Source organism: Entelurus aequoreus, linkage group LG26 (assembly GCF_033978785.1).
Source record: "Entelurus aequoreus isolate RoL-2023_Sb linkage group LG26, RoL_Eaeq_v1.1, whole genome shotgun sequence".
Classification (NCBI taxonomy): Eukaryota; Metazoa; Chordata; class Actinopteri; order Syngnathiformes; family Syngnathidae; genus Entelurus; species Entelurus aequoreus.
In genome coordinates this window covers 20,649,232-20,666,731 of record NC_084756.1, presented here as the reverse complement: position 1 = coordinate 20,666,731, position 17,500 = coordinate 20,649,232, and positions in this window count along the sequence as shown.

Genomic DNA, 17,500 nt, shown 5'->3' with positions numbered 1-17,500 from the left:
ATGTGTGCCGCGAGTGTGACAGTATTGGCGCTTTAACCCACCCCGGCATTCCCCAGGGTGCCACGTGGCCTCTGCCCGCTCCTCCTGGCTGGGCCCAGTCGGGGAGCAGCTCCTTATTCATTCATGAGAGGAGCGGCGGCTAAATAAAAAGCTTCATTACCGCGCTAAAGTGTTACTAATGACATGTACCTGCCACTGAGCACCTCCCAAAATGTAATGTGACACACCACAATGGAAAATCTATTCTGCCCCGGCGAAAGGCCTCCAGTGGCGCCGGCGTATACACTATGGAAATTTCTCACCCCTCGCCTCCCGCAATCGTGTCTCCCCCCTAAAAGCAATATTTACACTAGCAGAGCCATTATGTTGTACTACGCCCTCTGCGCCTGCTGCGGCGACCTCCACATTAGCTGGAAATTGCGCTTTGCAAACTTGCTAGGGCAGTTCTCAGCATGGGGCGGGGGGGCAGAGATGCAACCCCTTTACCCAGTGAAATACCACCATAGTATTAACTGGTGCATGGCACATGGCAAATGACACATTTAACACATCCACTAATCAATTATACATCTTACATATACAGTAGAATCTCACCATCAGACACACAGAAAGCCCCCAACTCCTTGGAACCATTAATAACAATTAGTATTTTTTTTATAGTATGCATCATTAATTCACTCTATATTTATACTTAAAATAATGCATTTTATTGAAAAAATTCAGGTTTGGATACTTCCATGGCACAGAATGTCAGGAAATAAATTGCATAGTTTTGTCATAATTGCAATGTAATATCAAATTACGTTTCAAATTGTAATTTTGCATCTTTACTTTAGGTATTTGTAAAAGCTATACACAGTATGTTATGTTACACATGTTTTATTATGTGTGGTACGCACTATTAATTATTTCTACTTGTATACAGTCGCTGTTAATTGGTTCCAGACCCACAAAGTATCTTTCTTATTTATAAATCCAACATTAAGAGTCTGGACACATAAAATAACATATATACCGGTATTAGTATAGTACCGCGATACTAATTAATCATAGTCGGTACTATACCGCCTTTGAAAAGTACCGGTCCACAAATGTATATTATGTTTATAAAAATATGTCCCTGGAAACATGAGGACTTTGAATATGAACAATGTATGATCCATTAACGACTTGGTATCGGATTGATACCCAAATGTATGGTATCATTCAAAACTAATGTAAATGATCAAACAACAGAAGAATAAGTGATTATTACATTTTAACAGAAGTGTAGATAGAACATGTTAAAAGAGAAAGTAAGCATATATTAACATTAAATGAACAAGTAGATTAATAATTCATATTCTACCACTTGTCCCGAATAATTTTGACAAAATAATAGAATGGAAATAGACACAATATGTTACTACATATGTCAGCAGCTAAATAGTAGCCTTTGTTTGTTTACTTACTACTAAAAGACAAGTTGTCTTGTATGTTTACTATTTTATTTAAGGACAAACTTGCAATAAGAAACATATGTTTAATGTACCCTAAGATTTTTTGTTAAAATAAAGCCAATAATGCAATTTTTTGTGGGCCCCTTTATTTAGAAAAGTAGCGAAAAGTATCAAAATAATTTTGGTACTGGTACCAAAATATTGGTATCGGGACAACACCTTTACACTATTTGGACTCAATATAGTAGACATGATAATAACTTGATACATATACTGTAATACATAAAAGACATAATACCACATATCGTATACACACATAGTTCTTATAAATATAACCACTCACTTGTGAAAAAATACTTCCGTTTGTTTGATAAGAATCTGCTGTGTAATAAAGTACAGTACCTATTAGTTGTTATTTTTATGCTCAAAAATGCTTAATTCAAGCCAAAAATACATCAAACATGTTTGACTAATATTAGGCTGCAGTCAAACACAAAACAGCGAAGAAGTGAGATATGATTTTTTTTCATGAATATATATTTTAAACAGCGGCAGAGTGAAGCCGTAAAATTGAAGGTACAAAGTGGCGACTGTATTAATTTATCACGAAAAATGCGGTTTGCGATACACTACCTAAAACTGTAGTTTTTATATTTTCGCTTGTATACCTAGTTATCTGTAAACTATATTAAATACAGTTTATATTGTGTATATTATAGTGATAAATACAATGCAAAGACATTAAACAAAATGCACACCATCCTTTTTTATATTATTAATATTGCAGGATACTTTGAATATACACATTAAATAAAATGTTGTATTTTGTTTATCTATTCGGAACATTTTAAGAAATAAACTTGTGTTCACACTGTTGATGAATAACATTTTAATCTAAATAATCACATTTTACATGTTAATTTAATCATGATTAATCACCATATGTCTGGAAAATGCCCATTTTCACTGTCTGTTTATTACAACTCCAAATAAAGTACATTCTAATCAAGCTGCACACTGTAATGTAATGTCAGTATATTTATAATATGTCCCTTTGAAATACTCCTGACTAGGGATGTCTGATAATATCGGCCCGCCGATATTATCGGCCGATAAATGCGTTAAAATGTAATATCGGAAATTATCGGTATCGGTTTTTTATTATCTGTATCGGTTTTTTTTATTTTTTATTTTTTTTTTATTTTTATTAAATCAACATAAAAAACACAAGATACACTTACAATTAGTGCACCAACCCAAAAAACCTCCCTCCCCCCATTTATTTCTGTTATCAATATTCTGGTTCCTACATTATATATCAATATATATCAATACAGTCTGCAAGGGATACAGTCTGTAAGCACACATGATTGTGCGTGCTGCTGGTCCACTAATAGTACTAACCTTTAACAGTTAATTTTACTCATTTTCATTAATTACTAGTTTCTATGTAACTGTTTTTATATTGTTTTACTTTCTTTTTTATTCAAGAGAATGTTTTTAATTTAGTTATCTTATTTATTTTTTATTTTTTTTAAAGTACCTTATCTTCACCATACATGGTTGTCCAAATTAGGCATAATAATGTGTTAATTCCACGACTGCATATATCGGTTGATATCGGTATCGGTTGATATCGGTATCGGTAATTAAAGAGTTGGACAATATCGTATTTCGGCAAAAAGCCATTATCGGACATCCCTACTCCTGACCTAGGCTGGAGTTACTGAAGAGGTTTTTAGAATTAAATATTTTCATTTTCAATGAATATAGAGAACATACAAGCCCTTTATTCATTGAATCAAAAATACTGAAATTCCACGACATAGTGAATTTGCAAACAGCTAAAATTATACACAAAGCAAACTATAATCTGCTACCCAAGAATATACAACAATTCTTCTCAACAAAAGAGTAGAAATATAATCTTAGAGAAAAATGTAATTTAAAACATTTGTATGCACGAACAACACTTAAGACCTTCAGTATATCAGTAGGTGGAATTATATTATGGAATGGATTAAGCAAAGAAATCAAACAATGTACTAATATGATCCACTTCTAGAAAATCTTCAAATGTAAAGTCTTTACAAAGTACAGAGAAGAAGAACCATGATAAACATTCTGAATTTATTTCATCCATCCATTAATTTTCAAGATAATCTTACTCATCTCACCATATGAAATGTAACTTACTTCACTCATTATTATTTATTTATTTTTAATGTTATTACTTATGGAGTATGTTGTGAATAAATTGAGAACAGGAAGTGAACAAAAGTTTCAGCAACTGCTATGTAAAGGAAAAGGGGTAGGATTAAATAAGCTCTGCCTCTTCCTACTCCTTTTCGAAACATGTTGAATAGAGAAACTGGAAATTGTGATGTATCATGTTGTATGCTTGCATGTTCCAAATAAACTCAAACACAAACTCAAACAAAGCACATTGCAAATAGTAAAACAAAGAGAAAAAGAAATACTTGGATTGTGTTTTTTTTGGAGTGCACAAATGTATTTTTATTTACTTTTGTAATATTACTAATCAATACACAGTATATAGCCTACTTATATGTGCTTTTCCCTTTATTCACACTCCTGTGCTACTGTCCATAATACTTTTTGGCTGTGATGTACAGTGTGACTTTTTTTTTTTTTTGCTACTGCCGGACACTACAAGTTCCTGAGGGATGAATAGAATATCTGCTTTACCTAAATGGAAAAAGAGGGGGGGGGAAGCAAAGTTCGATTAAAATGTAAAGTTTGAGCATTGTAAAACCGAACAGAAACATTTCCCAGTATGATGCAGTGTGGCGCTACACGACTGCAAACTACAAGTGCAATGATAAACATTGTTGTATGAATACCCCGCTGACAGTGGCAATCCAAAACGGGTACGAATTTCCAATGCGGCTCTCAATAGCCCGCACAGGTGTACCTAATGTGGTGTCCGGCGCCTGCGTTTGTCGCTGCTGAAAAGCTCGTTCTCATCCTCAATTCAGCCGGTGATTGACTTTCCCTCTTTGCAGCCCTGCAGCACATGAAGGGAGAGAGCTTAAAAGCGTTACTGTCGGCTTCTCACCTGCATCACAAGGAGTCAGGCCTCCCCCGCTCGGAGCATGCAAACCAATATCCTTCTATTCACTGCCGGGCCCGGCCAGGATTCACAGCTGTAGCTTTTTGCACAAAGGCCACTCCGGTGTTATCTTATTGAGTTACCTGTGGCTAAGCTCCGAGCGAGCGCGCACAATGGCGGGCGGTTAATGACGGCGCAGGGCCTAACCCCTCGTCCCCGAGCCTCATTTCCGCGCGGCGGCTGCCATTTCACAGCTGTTAGCCACAGACTCTCTTTGTCGTGATTAGGGACAAATTAATAGATGCCTCCTGGTAATCAGCTTTCATTAGGGCCTGTCAAAGCGTCAGCGGCGGCCGCGTTTTTTGGACGCGAGTGCATCGCCACGCTCCTCGGTGGCACAAGTGCTTGTCAGCCGCGGCGGCGGCGCGATGGAGGTCATCGCGGGAATGCCGCAAAGAGTAGTCTTTCTCCCGGCTGTAATTGGCCCCAGCATGCTGAAAATAGACTGTAAAATGTAAAAAAAAAAAAAGAGGGGGCGAGGGGGGAAGCGGGCAAGTAATTGATTTTTTCCCCCGCATGCACAATCCAAGGCCGGGGCTGTTTAGCGAGTCATTTACAAGAGCCGAGCGGCGTGGACGCGGTTATCTGTCGGAGGTTCCCAGGGGCACGTCGGGAGATAGCGCACCTGAGACCCCCCTGCAGCAGATGGACAGCAGTCACCGAGGGCAACCGGGACGCACATCCGACTTCCGCCGCCTATTTTAGGCCCGGAATAGACTCTCCGGCTCAGGAAGGGGATGGAATAAACTCATCAGACTCCCAGCAAGTTGGGCATTGTGCAGGAGAGCCCAAGTCATTTCAGTATGTAGATTGGAGACTTAAACCCATAACCGCGCGCATGCCTCCGTGGTGCATGACCACCCCCAACCTGCCGCGGAAGGCTGTGCATGACGGGTTAGGATACATCTGCACGACAGGATAGCGCCTGGCCTCCCTGAACGTTCCGTGATTTAGCTCCAGCGCCAGCCCTCGGGGAGTTAAGACAATAGCCTTATGTCAGATAGCATAATCTACTAGCATTCGATTCACCGCGCCTCCACCACGTGTTTCCTCGAATGTGTTTCATCTCCGAAAGACGAACGGCGACAAACCACGCATGTCAAGATATATGATCTTTGCGGCGACGTACGGGGAAAAAGACAGCGATTAGCGCTTGAATGGCGACGCGGAGTCACCGCTGTCAAAAATGGAGATGAGCCACCCAGAAGAAGCATTGTGCTCGTTTGTGTCACGCAATTTTTAAATTGCGCCAAACAATGTTTCAAGATCAATTCCTGCGTCGAAAACAATGAGCACAAATCCTCTCCCTTCAACCCGTATTGTGCTGCCGAGGGCCGCCGTGTTTGCATGAAGGTAATTACAGCGGGATTTGATGTTGCGCTGTGCCCAGAATTCTCCAGCTTTAGATCAGGCTCGGGGTGCTCCACCCCATTAATGCTCCATATGGGGAACCCAGCTGTGATCACAATTGCAAGAGCTGGGAGGGGAAATCGATTTCATTTGCGGGATTATTGATGTGACCGAGATGCTGTTTGTGTGAAACATAAAGTCTCATTTCTGAGGTCAGGGCTCGGTGGGAGTGGAGCCTGTTTGTTGTATTCATTGAAACATTACAGACACGGTGTAATATATACGAGTACGCACCTCTGCTGCACTGCAACACTAACTTTGTACTCTCGCTACACTTCAGTCGAATCCACTTCTCTAACTTCAACTTATAGAAAGTGCTGACAAAACCAGTATGTATAAAGTCCAATGCCCCTGAGTGTGTGCCATTCACAATTCAATCCAATCATTTGCCGTACATACGCTTCTAAGTTCCTCAAAACTTACTTTTTCTTTGACTTTTGCTGCCTTTTTTTATTGGGTGTTACAGTAAGACTCACCTTCAAAGCAGTAATAGTACAGAGCTGCCCCAACACTTTTGCTCCAACGTATCGCAGTACTTTTTCTGTCACATATCACAGTACATTTGCCGTTACGTATCTTAGTACATTGCCGTGACGTATCCCAGTACTTCGGCCGTTACGTATCCCAGTACTCCGGCCGTTACTTATCCCAGTACTCCGGCCGCTACTTATCCCAGTACTCCGGCCATTATGTATCCCAGTACTTTGGCCGTTACGTATCCCAGTACTTTGGCCGTTACGTATCCCAATACTTTGGCCGTTACGTATCACAATACTTTGTCTGTTACGTATCCCAATACATTGGCCATTATGTATCCCAGAACTTTGGCCATTACGTATCCAAATACTTTGGCCGTTACATATCCCAGAACTTCTGCCATTAGATGTACCAGAACTTCTGCCATTAGATGTACCAGTACTTTTGCCGTTACATATCCCAGTACTTTTGCTGTTACGTATCCCAGTACTTTGGCCCTTATGTATCCCAATACTTTGGCCGTTACGTATCCCAATACTTTGGTCGTTACGTATCCCAGTACTTTTACTGTTACATATCCCAGTACTTTTGCTTTTTTGTATCCCAGTTCTTTGGCCGTTACGTATCCCAGTACTTTTACTGTTATGTATCCCAATACTTTGGCCGTTACATATCCCAATACTTTGGCCGTTACGTATCCCAATACTTTAGCCGTTACATATCTCAGTATTTTGGCTGTTAGATATCCCAGTACTTTTTTGCTGTTACGTATACCAGTACTTTTGTTGTTACGTATCCCGGAACTTATGCCGTAACATATCCCAGTATTTTGGCCGTTAGATATACCAGTACTTTTGTCAAAAACAAAGGCAAAAAGTACACCCAAAATGTATGTAATGTATACATGTTATATATATATGTATATATATATCATTAGACATTTGTAAAAAATAAAAAAAAAAGAACAATAGTGTCACAGTGGCTTACACTTGCATCGCATCTCATAAGCTTGACAACACACTGTGTCCAATATTTTCACAAAGATAAAATAAGTCATATTTTTGGTTCATTTAATAGTTAAAACAAATTTACATTATTGCAATCAGTTGATAAAACATTGTCCTTTACAATTATAAAAGTTTTTTTTACAAAAATCTACTACTCTGCTTGCATGTCAGCAGACTGGGGTAGATCCTGCTGAAATCCTATGTATTGAATGAATAGAGAATTGTTTTGAATCGAGAATCGCGTTGAATCGAAAAAATCGATTTATAATGGAATCGTGACCCCAAGAATCGATATTGAATCGAATCGTGGGACACCCCAAAGATTCGCAGCCCTAATATATATATATATATATATATATATATTAGGGTTGCACTTCTCTCTCTGATAAACGATTCGATATGCATCTAGATACACAGGTTACGATTTGATTCAAAAACGATATCCTTTTATTACAGACCGATTAGATTAGATTTGATTCCGAACGATACGATTCGATTTGACGGTTAATATTCAAGACTCCAAATCCCCAAGCATTGTGGCTTTACGGCACTGGCAAAAAAAACAGAACAAAATCACATGTCAATGTATATATTTTTAGACATGGACCAAAAAAAGTCTGGCTGAATTGTAGGATGGGAACTCCAGAGGTAAAAGTAGCACAGAATAGTAACAACAAAGTGCAATATTTCAGCCTGAGCATAGTTTTGAACACTAGAGGTAGGTAACAAAGATTCAATATTTCAACCTGAGCATATAGTGTTTTGAACACTAGAGGTAGGTAACAAAGGTGCAACATTACAATGTAAACAAGTTACACACCTAGTACACATCTCAAAATGTGGCAACAATGAGCACAGTGACAAGTGCTTTGTGTAAAAGAATAGAGAAAATAAATACATATGTAAAAAGAAAAATCAAACTACTGTGTGAGAGGTACCGTTTCCCAGGTCAAAAAGCAGTAGTTCACTTACACTATGCCTGTGCATTTTCGTCATCACTGTCCTGTTTTTTTGGAGGGCAGATTTTTTTAAGGAATGTTTGAGCAGACTAAGTTTTGTGGAAACAATGTCTCCCGCAGTACTGAACACACGTTCAGATTCCGTGTGTTTCACTTTATGTACTTTTTTATGCCGAAAGAGGCGATTTCAGCCACTTGAATGACGGCGAAATCATTAAAGGCTCACAATTTTTAATCCATCCACAAGTAAAGAAAACTTGGATTATTTCACTTTATGTACTTTTTTATGCCGAAAGAGACGATTTAAAAGAGGCGATTTCAGCCACTTCGGTCATTACAGCCGAGTTTAGATATACTTTTCGAGACGAGTGACGTAAGCGCGCTCCCGCGTCAGGGGGTGCATTTTACGGCAGGGGTGCGTTTCCCGGCACAACACCGGGATGCAGAGGTATCTTTTAGCGAGAGATGACAGCAGTGGCAAGTCCTGCTGCTCTTTCCACCACTGTAGTGTTTTTTTTTTTAAAGTCTTTCTCGGTCCATTATCACCTTCGGTCAGACTGACGCTTTCGTTCTCCTCCACATTCATTTTCCGTGTTGTCTCTTGTTCATCACTCGTGCTAATACCAGCTAGGCGGCTACCGCGTTTGGCGAGTAGCTTCAGCTCTCGCGTTGTTTTAGAGACGCTGACGCATATTGTAATCTAGCCAACCCATGCAAAGTCTCGCGATAACCGATCCATGACTCTATAACCGATTCAGCTAGGAATTTATGGATTATTCGCATTGATTGAGGAGTCTGCTACCGATGCAATCTAATCGCTCACTTGTTGAATCGAATACTCGGTCGCATCGGTTTATCGTTCACAACCCTTATATTAGGGATGATACTCGAAACCGGTTTTCCCGGTTGTTCGATAAGAAAAGAACCGAGTCCTCGGACTCGAATTCCTTTTTAAAAACCGGTACCCGTTATCGAGACCACTATAGTAAAGAAAAAGAGTTGGTTCTTTATTCGAACCCCTCGGAACGAATCCCGTCCCGACCAGAAATGCTCCGTGGGACATCACAAGAAATCAGTCACGTAGCTCGGTCATTAAGCGCAGATAGCGAAAGCAGGAAAAAAATGGACGTGAAAAAGTGCTCCAAGGTGTAATAAAGTTCAAAACAAAAGGTATAATCCAATGAATAACTTTACTGGGAGATTTGAGCAGACTACAAACACATGACGAACACTTTTACGACCAACCGGAAACATAGCAACGCACCTCCTTTACGGCAGCTGTCGCAACGTTCTTATAGCAACCGCAGCACATACATATATGACATGATCTCCCTTTTTCAACTTTTGTTTTTCTTTCCTTGTAAACAAAACGAAATCACACTGTAAATGTGTTGTCTGTCTAATTATAAATAATGCAGACGAGGCGTGTTGGCTGAGTTCTTGACGTTTACTTTCACGGGTGACGACATGCAACACTTTTCGGGGCTACCGCGCATGCTCGTCACTCCCGTTGCATGATGGGTAGTGTAGTTGTTATATTCCCTAGCTCATAGCATCTTTCCCCCTATAAAGAAATAATGTTAACTCAATAAAGTGTATTTCTTTTTTTAGCTTTAACTTTTCATTTTTTAGCATTGTAACCACATTTGCAAACAACTTTTCTCTTCATAGAATTTTCTTTCAATAAAGAAATAAAGTGCAAAAATGTCAAAGCATCATAACAAACAGTTATGTCAAATAGCAGCAGAAGTGCACTTTTTGGAGAGCTGTATTATTTCCAGTTTTGTGCCCAAGGGACTGATTTTATTTAACACTATATTATTATTTATACACCTATAGTGATCACAGAGACAGATTGTTTTTGTGTTACTGTATATATTTGTTCCTCTGAAAAATCCCACTTAATATACTTTGGGCAACAACAGTCAATATTTTTTTTTTTTTTTTTTTTAGGGGCAACAGTCAATATTTTTTTATTTTTTAGATTAAATTGTTTTCCTTTATAATAAAAGTGAGCTTTTGTTAAACCAAATATGGTGTTTTTTTCCATATACAACAACCTATCTGGACTCGATAAGAGAATCGATAAGGAATCGGTTCGATAAGAGGATTCGATAATAGGCTCGAACTCGATAATTTCTTATCAAACATCATCCCTACCTTATATATATATATATATATATATATATATATATATATATATATATATATATATATATATATATATATATATATATATATATATATATATATGTATATATATATATACATAGAGAGAGAGAGAGATAATATATACAACATATAACAAATTACAATTTTGTGGATTGCATTTTGTCATTCTTATTTAAATGTGTCTATGTTGATATTAAGTTGTATTACATTGTACTTGGTGCTCTTGTAATACAATTGGCAGGAGGAGAGAGATTGATAGACCGTGGAGAGAAGGGACACACAGTGAATGAGGGAACAGAACGAGAACAGGGTAAAGGCAGAAGAAACAGAATTTTGACCTCGGTACTTGTCAAATCCTGGTTGTGGCCCAGCTGGTAGTCCGGTGGAGTTATGGAACACTTCCTGGGTGCGCTGCACAAAACTAAAAAGAAAGTGATACAAAGTACACATTCTCATTTTTAGCAAGCATGTTTTTTAAGTGTTTCCTATAATTCTACTGTAAATGTCTAACAACACATTGAAAATGGTAAAAAAGTGCTAACATGCAAACAAAAGTTATTCAGTGCATTACAAGAGATTTTAAAACACATAACAAAGTAATAATGTTGGCAGCAAAAACTCCTCTGGCATTGAAGCATATTCAGTCTTTTGCTGCCAAATACCCCCCCGCCCCCAATATCCACCACCAGCCCCCTTCCACCTGTTTCCGCATGTTAGCGGGCTTTAATAGGTCATCCTGGTGTTCCCTGTGAGGTGATCGCTCGTACATTAAATCCAAAAAAACAAAAATAAGAAGGGCAGTTTCAGACTTTTCCCAGGCTTCCGATGGCCTAACAGCTGAATCTCTCAACGACAATCCTCGCTTCCATCCTGGCGTTCCTGCTCCTGCTCGCCTTAGCCAGACGATGTTCGTTCCCACACACTTGTGACTGAGGGATGACAAGTGCAATGTTTTGTTTCAGCCCACATAGTTTTTTGTAGGGGTCAACTTTAACTCAGTACATGTCGGATGAAAACTTTCAGGGATAATTAAGAATCTTATTGATTTTGAGAGATGATTGATCCAATAAGCTGTCGGAGGATTAAAGGTCACACTGGTTAGTTGCATCACTCCCGGCCTAAATTATTTTGTGTTTTGTCAGATCAAAAAGCCTACTGAAGTTATAGGACCATTTGGGCTGATTAACTGCGATATGCAGGGTCAATGGCCGTATGTTTTGTCTGCCAGTGACAAGTAAACCGACTCAAGTAAACAAGACCAACATTTTATATGATCCATTGCAAATATACTGCGCTCAAAAATATATCAAAATGTTTTAGTACGACTCTGGTAAGCTATGAATCCGCACCGCTTGATGGATTGTCGGCGCATTAAACATAGTATTATTATGGTGTGTGTATAAAGTAAGACATGTTATCTGGCGTTTTGTTTCGCAATATTATGCAAAAGCATTTTTTCTTACCTTCTGGTACCTGCTGATCTGTATTTGGGATCTGCATAAATCCTGAAAAATTGCACGCGTCCACCTTTGTAGTCCGTGACGACTCCATAGTCGATAAGCTTCTTCTTTTTCTCTATCTTCTTGTTATGTGACATTCATCCTCCGCTGTTGCCATTTCTAATATAAAGTAGTGTAAAGTTCTTACTTATATCTGTCAGTAAACTCGCCATGAAAGCGCTAAAACATAGCGGTGTAGTGAGTTTACATTATTCACCCAAGGAACTTTAGTTATTATAGAGTTCCAGTCGGACGGTTTTCACGGGACACATTTCCGGTCTTGTTGTTGTTTCCGGATGAGGAGATGCTGCTCCATTATTGATTTAAATAAAGTCTGAATGTCATTCAAACAGTTAGCTCCATCATTTGACACTTCTTCCACTCCCGTCCTTGCACGCTACACCGCTACAACAAAGATGGCGGGGAGAAGATGCTACCAAAGGTGAGCCACGTAAATAAGACCGCCCACAAAACGGCGCATCCGAAAGCGACTGTCAGAAAGCGGCTTGAAGATGATCTGTAAAACATAATCTATGCAACATTTTGACCAAAGAACCACCATAACATGTTATGTAGACCACAAGGAAGTGTTTTACATTTAGAAAAAATTAAAAATAATATGACTCCTTTAATGCGCCCTATAAAGCGCCTTATATATGAAAAAAGATCGAACATAGACCATTCATTGGTAGTGCGCCTTATAATCCGGTGCGCCCTATGGTCCGGAAAATACGGTAATCATGAATGCACTGATTCATATATTGGGGAAACAAAACAACCAGTAAGCCGACGCATGGCACAGCATAGACAAGCAAACTCTTCAGGCCAAGACTCAGCTCAGCACTCTTCTGAGAACACAAATGTAGAGATTCTGGACAGGGAGGACGGATGGTACAAAAACGGAGTGAGGAAAGCCATCTATGTCAAGGCTGAAAAACCATCCCTAAACAGAGGAGGTGGTCTGTAACACCACCTGTCTCCCACATGCAACACTATGGTTTCAGTAATTCCTATAGGACTGCAGTTTAGCCTCCAACAAATACCAGGAATTACAAACATTCTGGTCACAGATGCGTCTTTGTCTCATTTGTTTACAACTGATTGCAATGCGAACGTGTGTGATTCGGACTATTTTGGGCTGATAGCGGTCGATCCACTGCGATCATTTTGCCACACAATAAATCAAAGCTAACAAGGGGAAATTCCACTCTGACTGTCATTGGCATTGACAATAGCATTGCTCTTTTGCATCTCAACAGTTGTTTTCCCACTACAATAGGGCGGAACCGTCCTTGCCCAGGCACACCCTCCTGGTGTTAAAGTATAAATATTTGGGATTTTGCCACCAGTCGCTAGATTAGATCTGACCGATCTAAGTCTATGAGCATGAACTGATGAAGCTTACTCGGATGAGAGGCGAAACGTCTTCTAAGACAAACCAAACAGTCCAGTTGCGATCGATTGAAAGCCCTGAGAAGTTCTATGCTATGCTAAATTAGCTTGTCTCGCTACGCTTCACCTGCGCTCCTAACGACACGCGCTCAGGTGTTTTGGAATGAACTCATCATTCTCACCTTCAAGCTGCTTCCTGCCGTGCCTTCTGCATCTTGGCAACACCACCTTCGCAGGGACCTGTTCTCAACACAATCAAGTTTGTAGTTCTATATAGAGGGTACTAATAATGTTAAAAACTGCATTTAGAAGGTCCTAAATAGTTTTTTATTCTCTATGAAAATATTTGTTTTATCAATAATAATTAGACTTATACTTAGACTTTGACACAAGTCTAAGTCCAGGCACATTCTCCTGGTGTTGAAGTATAAACATTTGGGGTTTTGGCATCAGTCGCTAGATTAGATCTGAAAGTCTATGAGCATGAACTAATGAAGCTTACTTGGATGAGAGGTGAAAGGTCTTCTAAGACAAACCAAACAGTCCAGTTGCAATCGATTGAACGCCCTGAGAAGTTCTATGCTATGCTAAATTAGCTTGTCTGGCATAATCCTCCTTCACGAAAATGCATTTACCACGGTCAGACTTGAAACAATTTTTTTTGCGAAAAATGTTTAACATTTTTATTTATTATTTTTCTTTACCACTTCACAAGCTACACTTATTTTATTTTTTTCAACACTTTCCCTTCTTTTCTTCACACAGGGAGTGAACAAACTCCAAACAACCAAATGTAATCAAACAGTGTCAAGATGTAAAAGCTATGATCTAAATGAATTATCTGTAAAAGACATTGAGAAGGAGAAATTATGAATTCTTCCGACTGCTTTTCGGACATGTTGAATTGCACAACTGTCGCCACGTCACTTATTAAGCATGCAAATAATCCATTTACTTGCACTAGTGTTGTCCCGATAACAATATTTTGGTATTGTTACCAGTACCAAAATTATTTCGATACTTTTCCGTACTTTTCTGTACTTTTCGATACTTTTCTAAAAATAGGGGACCACAAAAAATGTCATTATTGGCTTTATTTTAACAACAAATCTTAGAGTACATTAAACGTATGTTTCTTATTGCAAGTCCTTAAATAAAATAGTGAACATACAAGACAACTTGTCTTTTATTAGTAAGTAAGCAAACAAAAGCTCCTAATTTAGCTGCTGACATATGCAGTAACATATTGTGTCATTTCTCATTGTATTATTTTGTCAAAATTATTAAGGACAAGTGGTAGAAAATGAATTATTAATCTACTTGTTAATTTGCTGTTAATATCTGCTTACTTTCTCTTTTAACTTGTTCTATCTACACTTGTGTTAAAATTTAATAATCACTTATTCTTCTGTTGTTTGATACTTTACATTAGTTTTGGATGATCCCACAAATTTGGGTATCAATCCGATACCAAGTAGTTACAAGATCATACATTGGTCGCATTCAAAGTCCTCACGTGTCCAGGGACATATTTCCTGAGTTTATAAACATAATATAATTTTTTTTTAAACCGAAGAAGATGTTGTGATACCAAAAAATATTGACATAATCATAGTAGTGTCGACTAGATACGCTATTGTTCTTGGTATCATTACAGTGGATGTTAGGTGTAGATCCACCAATGGTGTTTGTTTACATTGTGACGCCGGTGAGCTACGGTGTTTAGTGAAGCATGTTTAGCTATTCCTCGTCCTGCAGGGTTGCTACTTGTAAGAAATGTACTTTATTTGTCGTCATGGAGGAGAGGATTAGTGATTTAGAAGTAGCTAAAACACTGCATACTGTGGATGCACTTTAGCCTCTAGCTAGCTTGCCATGTTTTAAAGCGTTTCAGTGTTATAACTTCACCTTTATTGTTAGTTTTTAAGCCAAAATGTGTCCGTTCTCCCTTTTCTGTCCACACACATTGTGTGTTTGTAAGTACTCTGTGATTGTGCGCTGCCGAACATGCTCGTAAACCAGCAATGACACGACGGTGGGTTGCGTGGGGGTGGCGGACCGGTACTTTTCAGAGGTGGTATAGTACCGAATATGATTAATTAGTACTGCGGTACTATACTAATACCAGTATACCGTACAACCCTAACTTGCACGCAGGCTGCAAACCATCGCGTGCATTTTTTTGTTCGTATAACCACAGTCAGACTTGACCAAACAATGAGCAAACGCACCAGAGTTTCTCGTAGTTCGGCTCGTAAGTGAACGCCGGTGCGGTTCTGTTCAGCCCAGCTCGCAAACTAACAGAGCGCCGACTGGAGAAATATGGTGGCTGAAGAAAGACGGGCTAGAATTCCATCATTTCCTCCTTTTAGGTTAGAACGCCGAGCCAAGCGAAGGCAGGGAGAAAAAAAAGGCGAGCTCGCCACGGAGAGCGGCATGTTTTGATACGGACCTTTGAGCAGCGAGGAGGGAAAGTGGGCCCCTGTCTGGGAGAAAGGCTGAGGCTCTGTTATGGAGCTTAAGTCTCCATCTATCCTAATAAAAAACACTTAAGCCAAACAGCCCCCTCTCCGTGTGTCTGATCCCGGCAGCTACCTGCAGGCCGTCCACATAGCACATTTAATAATAATAATAATAATGATAATAATAATAACAGCAGTAGTGTTGGTGGCAGCACATGTATTATTCCCGGACAGTTTTTTGGCAAACTTTAACCAACACACTTTGTTTATTTTCTTCTTCTCCTCTAAAGCAGCCTTTGCCTCTGTAATCCTTGTCTCTGCTTGCACAAAGCCAACCCTCCATGTGAAAGAGCGGGGATGTAACGAAATATCTTTTTTTTTTTTTTTTTCTGCAAAAGCGGGAATATAAAGTGGCATCTTTATTTGTTCCCCCCCCCTCTCGTGTTTGATTTGCGCTAACGCAGACAATCATCAGGCTAAGTGCATTATAAATTACAGAGAGGGAGCCACCTCGCTCTTGGAGCTCATCCTGATGCCGCTGCCACTTTAGGTTATGTGAGGAAGTAAAGTACTTTAGCGGGAGAGCGTGGCGCGGCTCCACGGCGCTCCTTTGCATATCAAATAAACGCCAGGGCGCTGCCAACAAGCACAGCTATGTAACGTATGCTTCTTTCAAAGGTGCTCCCACAGCCCACAGGGTGATGCACAGATTTGTACCAAAACTTTTGTCAATATTTGGAGTAAAATTAGGGAACATAATTTTTTTGAAGGAACTCAAAGTTCTGATATGAGCTCATTTAATAAACAGTACAAGATGTGATGTTTACAATACTTAGTACCCAAAATGTATCATGTATTATATCACTCAAAGGCCCTGTTTACACAACAAAACTGATATTTTTGCCTTCAAGTGAAACAGATCTCTTTTTTTTTTTTTTTGACAGTCTTAACGCTCTAAAGTGCTTCAAATCTGATCTTTGATCTCTGATCAGGCCACATCAGGAGGTAGTCCTGAATCCGATTTGGAGTCTGACCTTTTCAAATTTCTAAACCAGGGGCCGCATTGGGTTAAAAAAATTAATTACATATATATATATATATATATACAGTATATACATATGTATATATGTACGTGTATATATATATATATATATATATATATATATATATATATATATATATATATATATATATATATATATATATATATATATATATATATATGTATATATATATATATATATATATATGTATATATATATATATATATATATATGTATATGTATATATATATATATATATATATATGTATATATATATATATATATATATATGTATATGTATATATATATATATATATATGTATATATATATATATATATATATATATATATATATATATATATATATATATATATATATATATATATATATATATATATATATATATAGGTGAGGGGAGCAGTGGGCAGCAGCGGTGCCTCGCCCGGGACTCATTTTTGGTGATTTAACCCCCAATTCCAACCCTTGATGCTAAGTGCCAAGCAGGG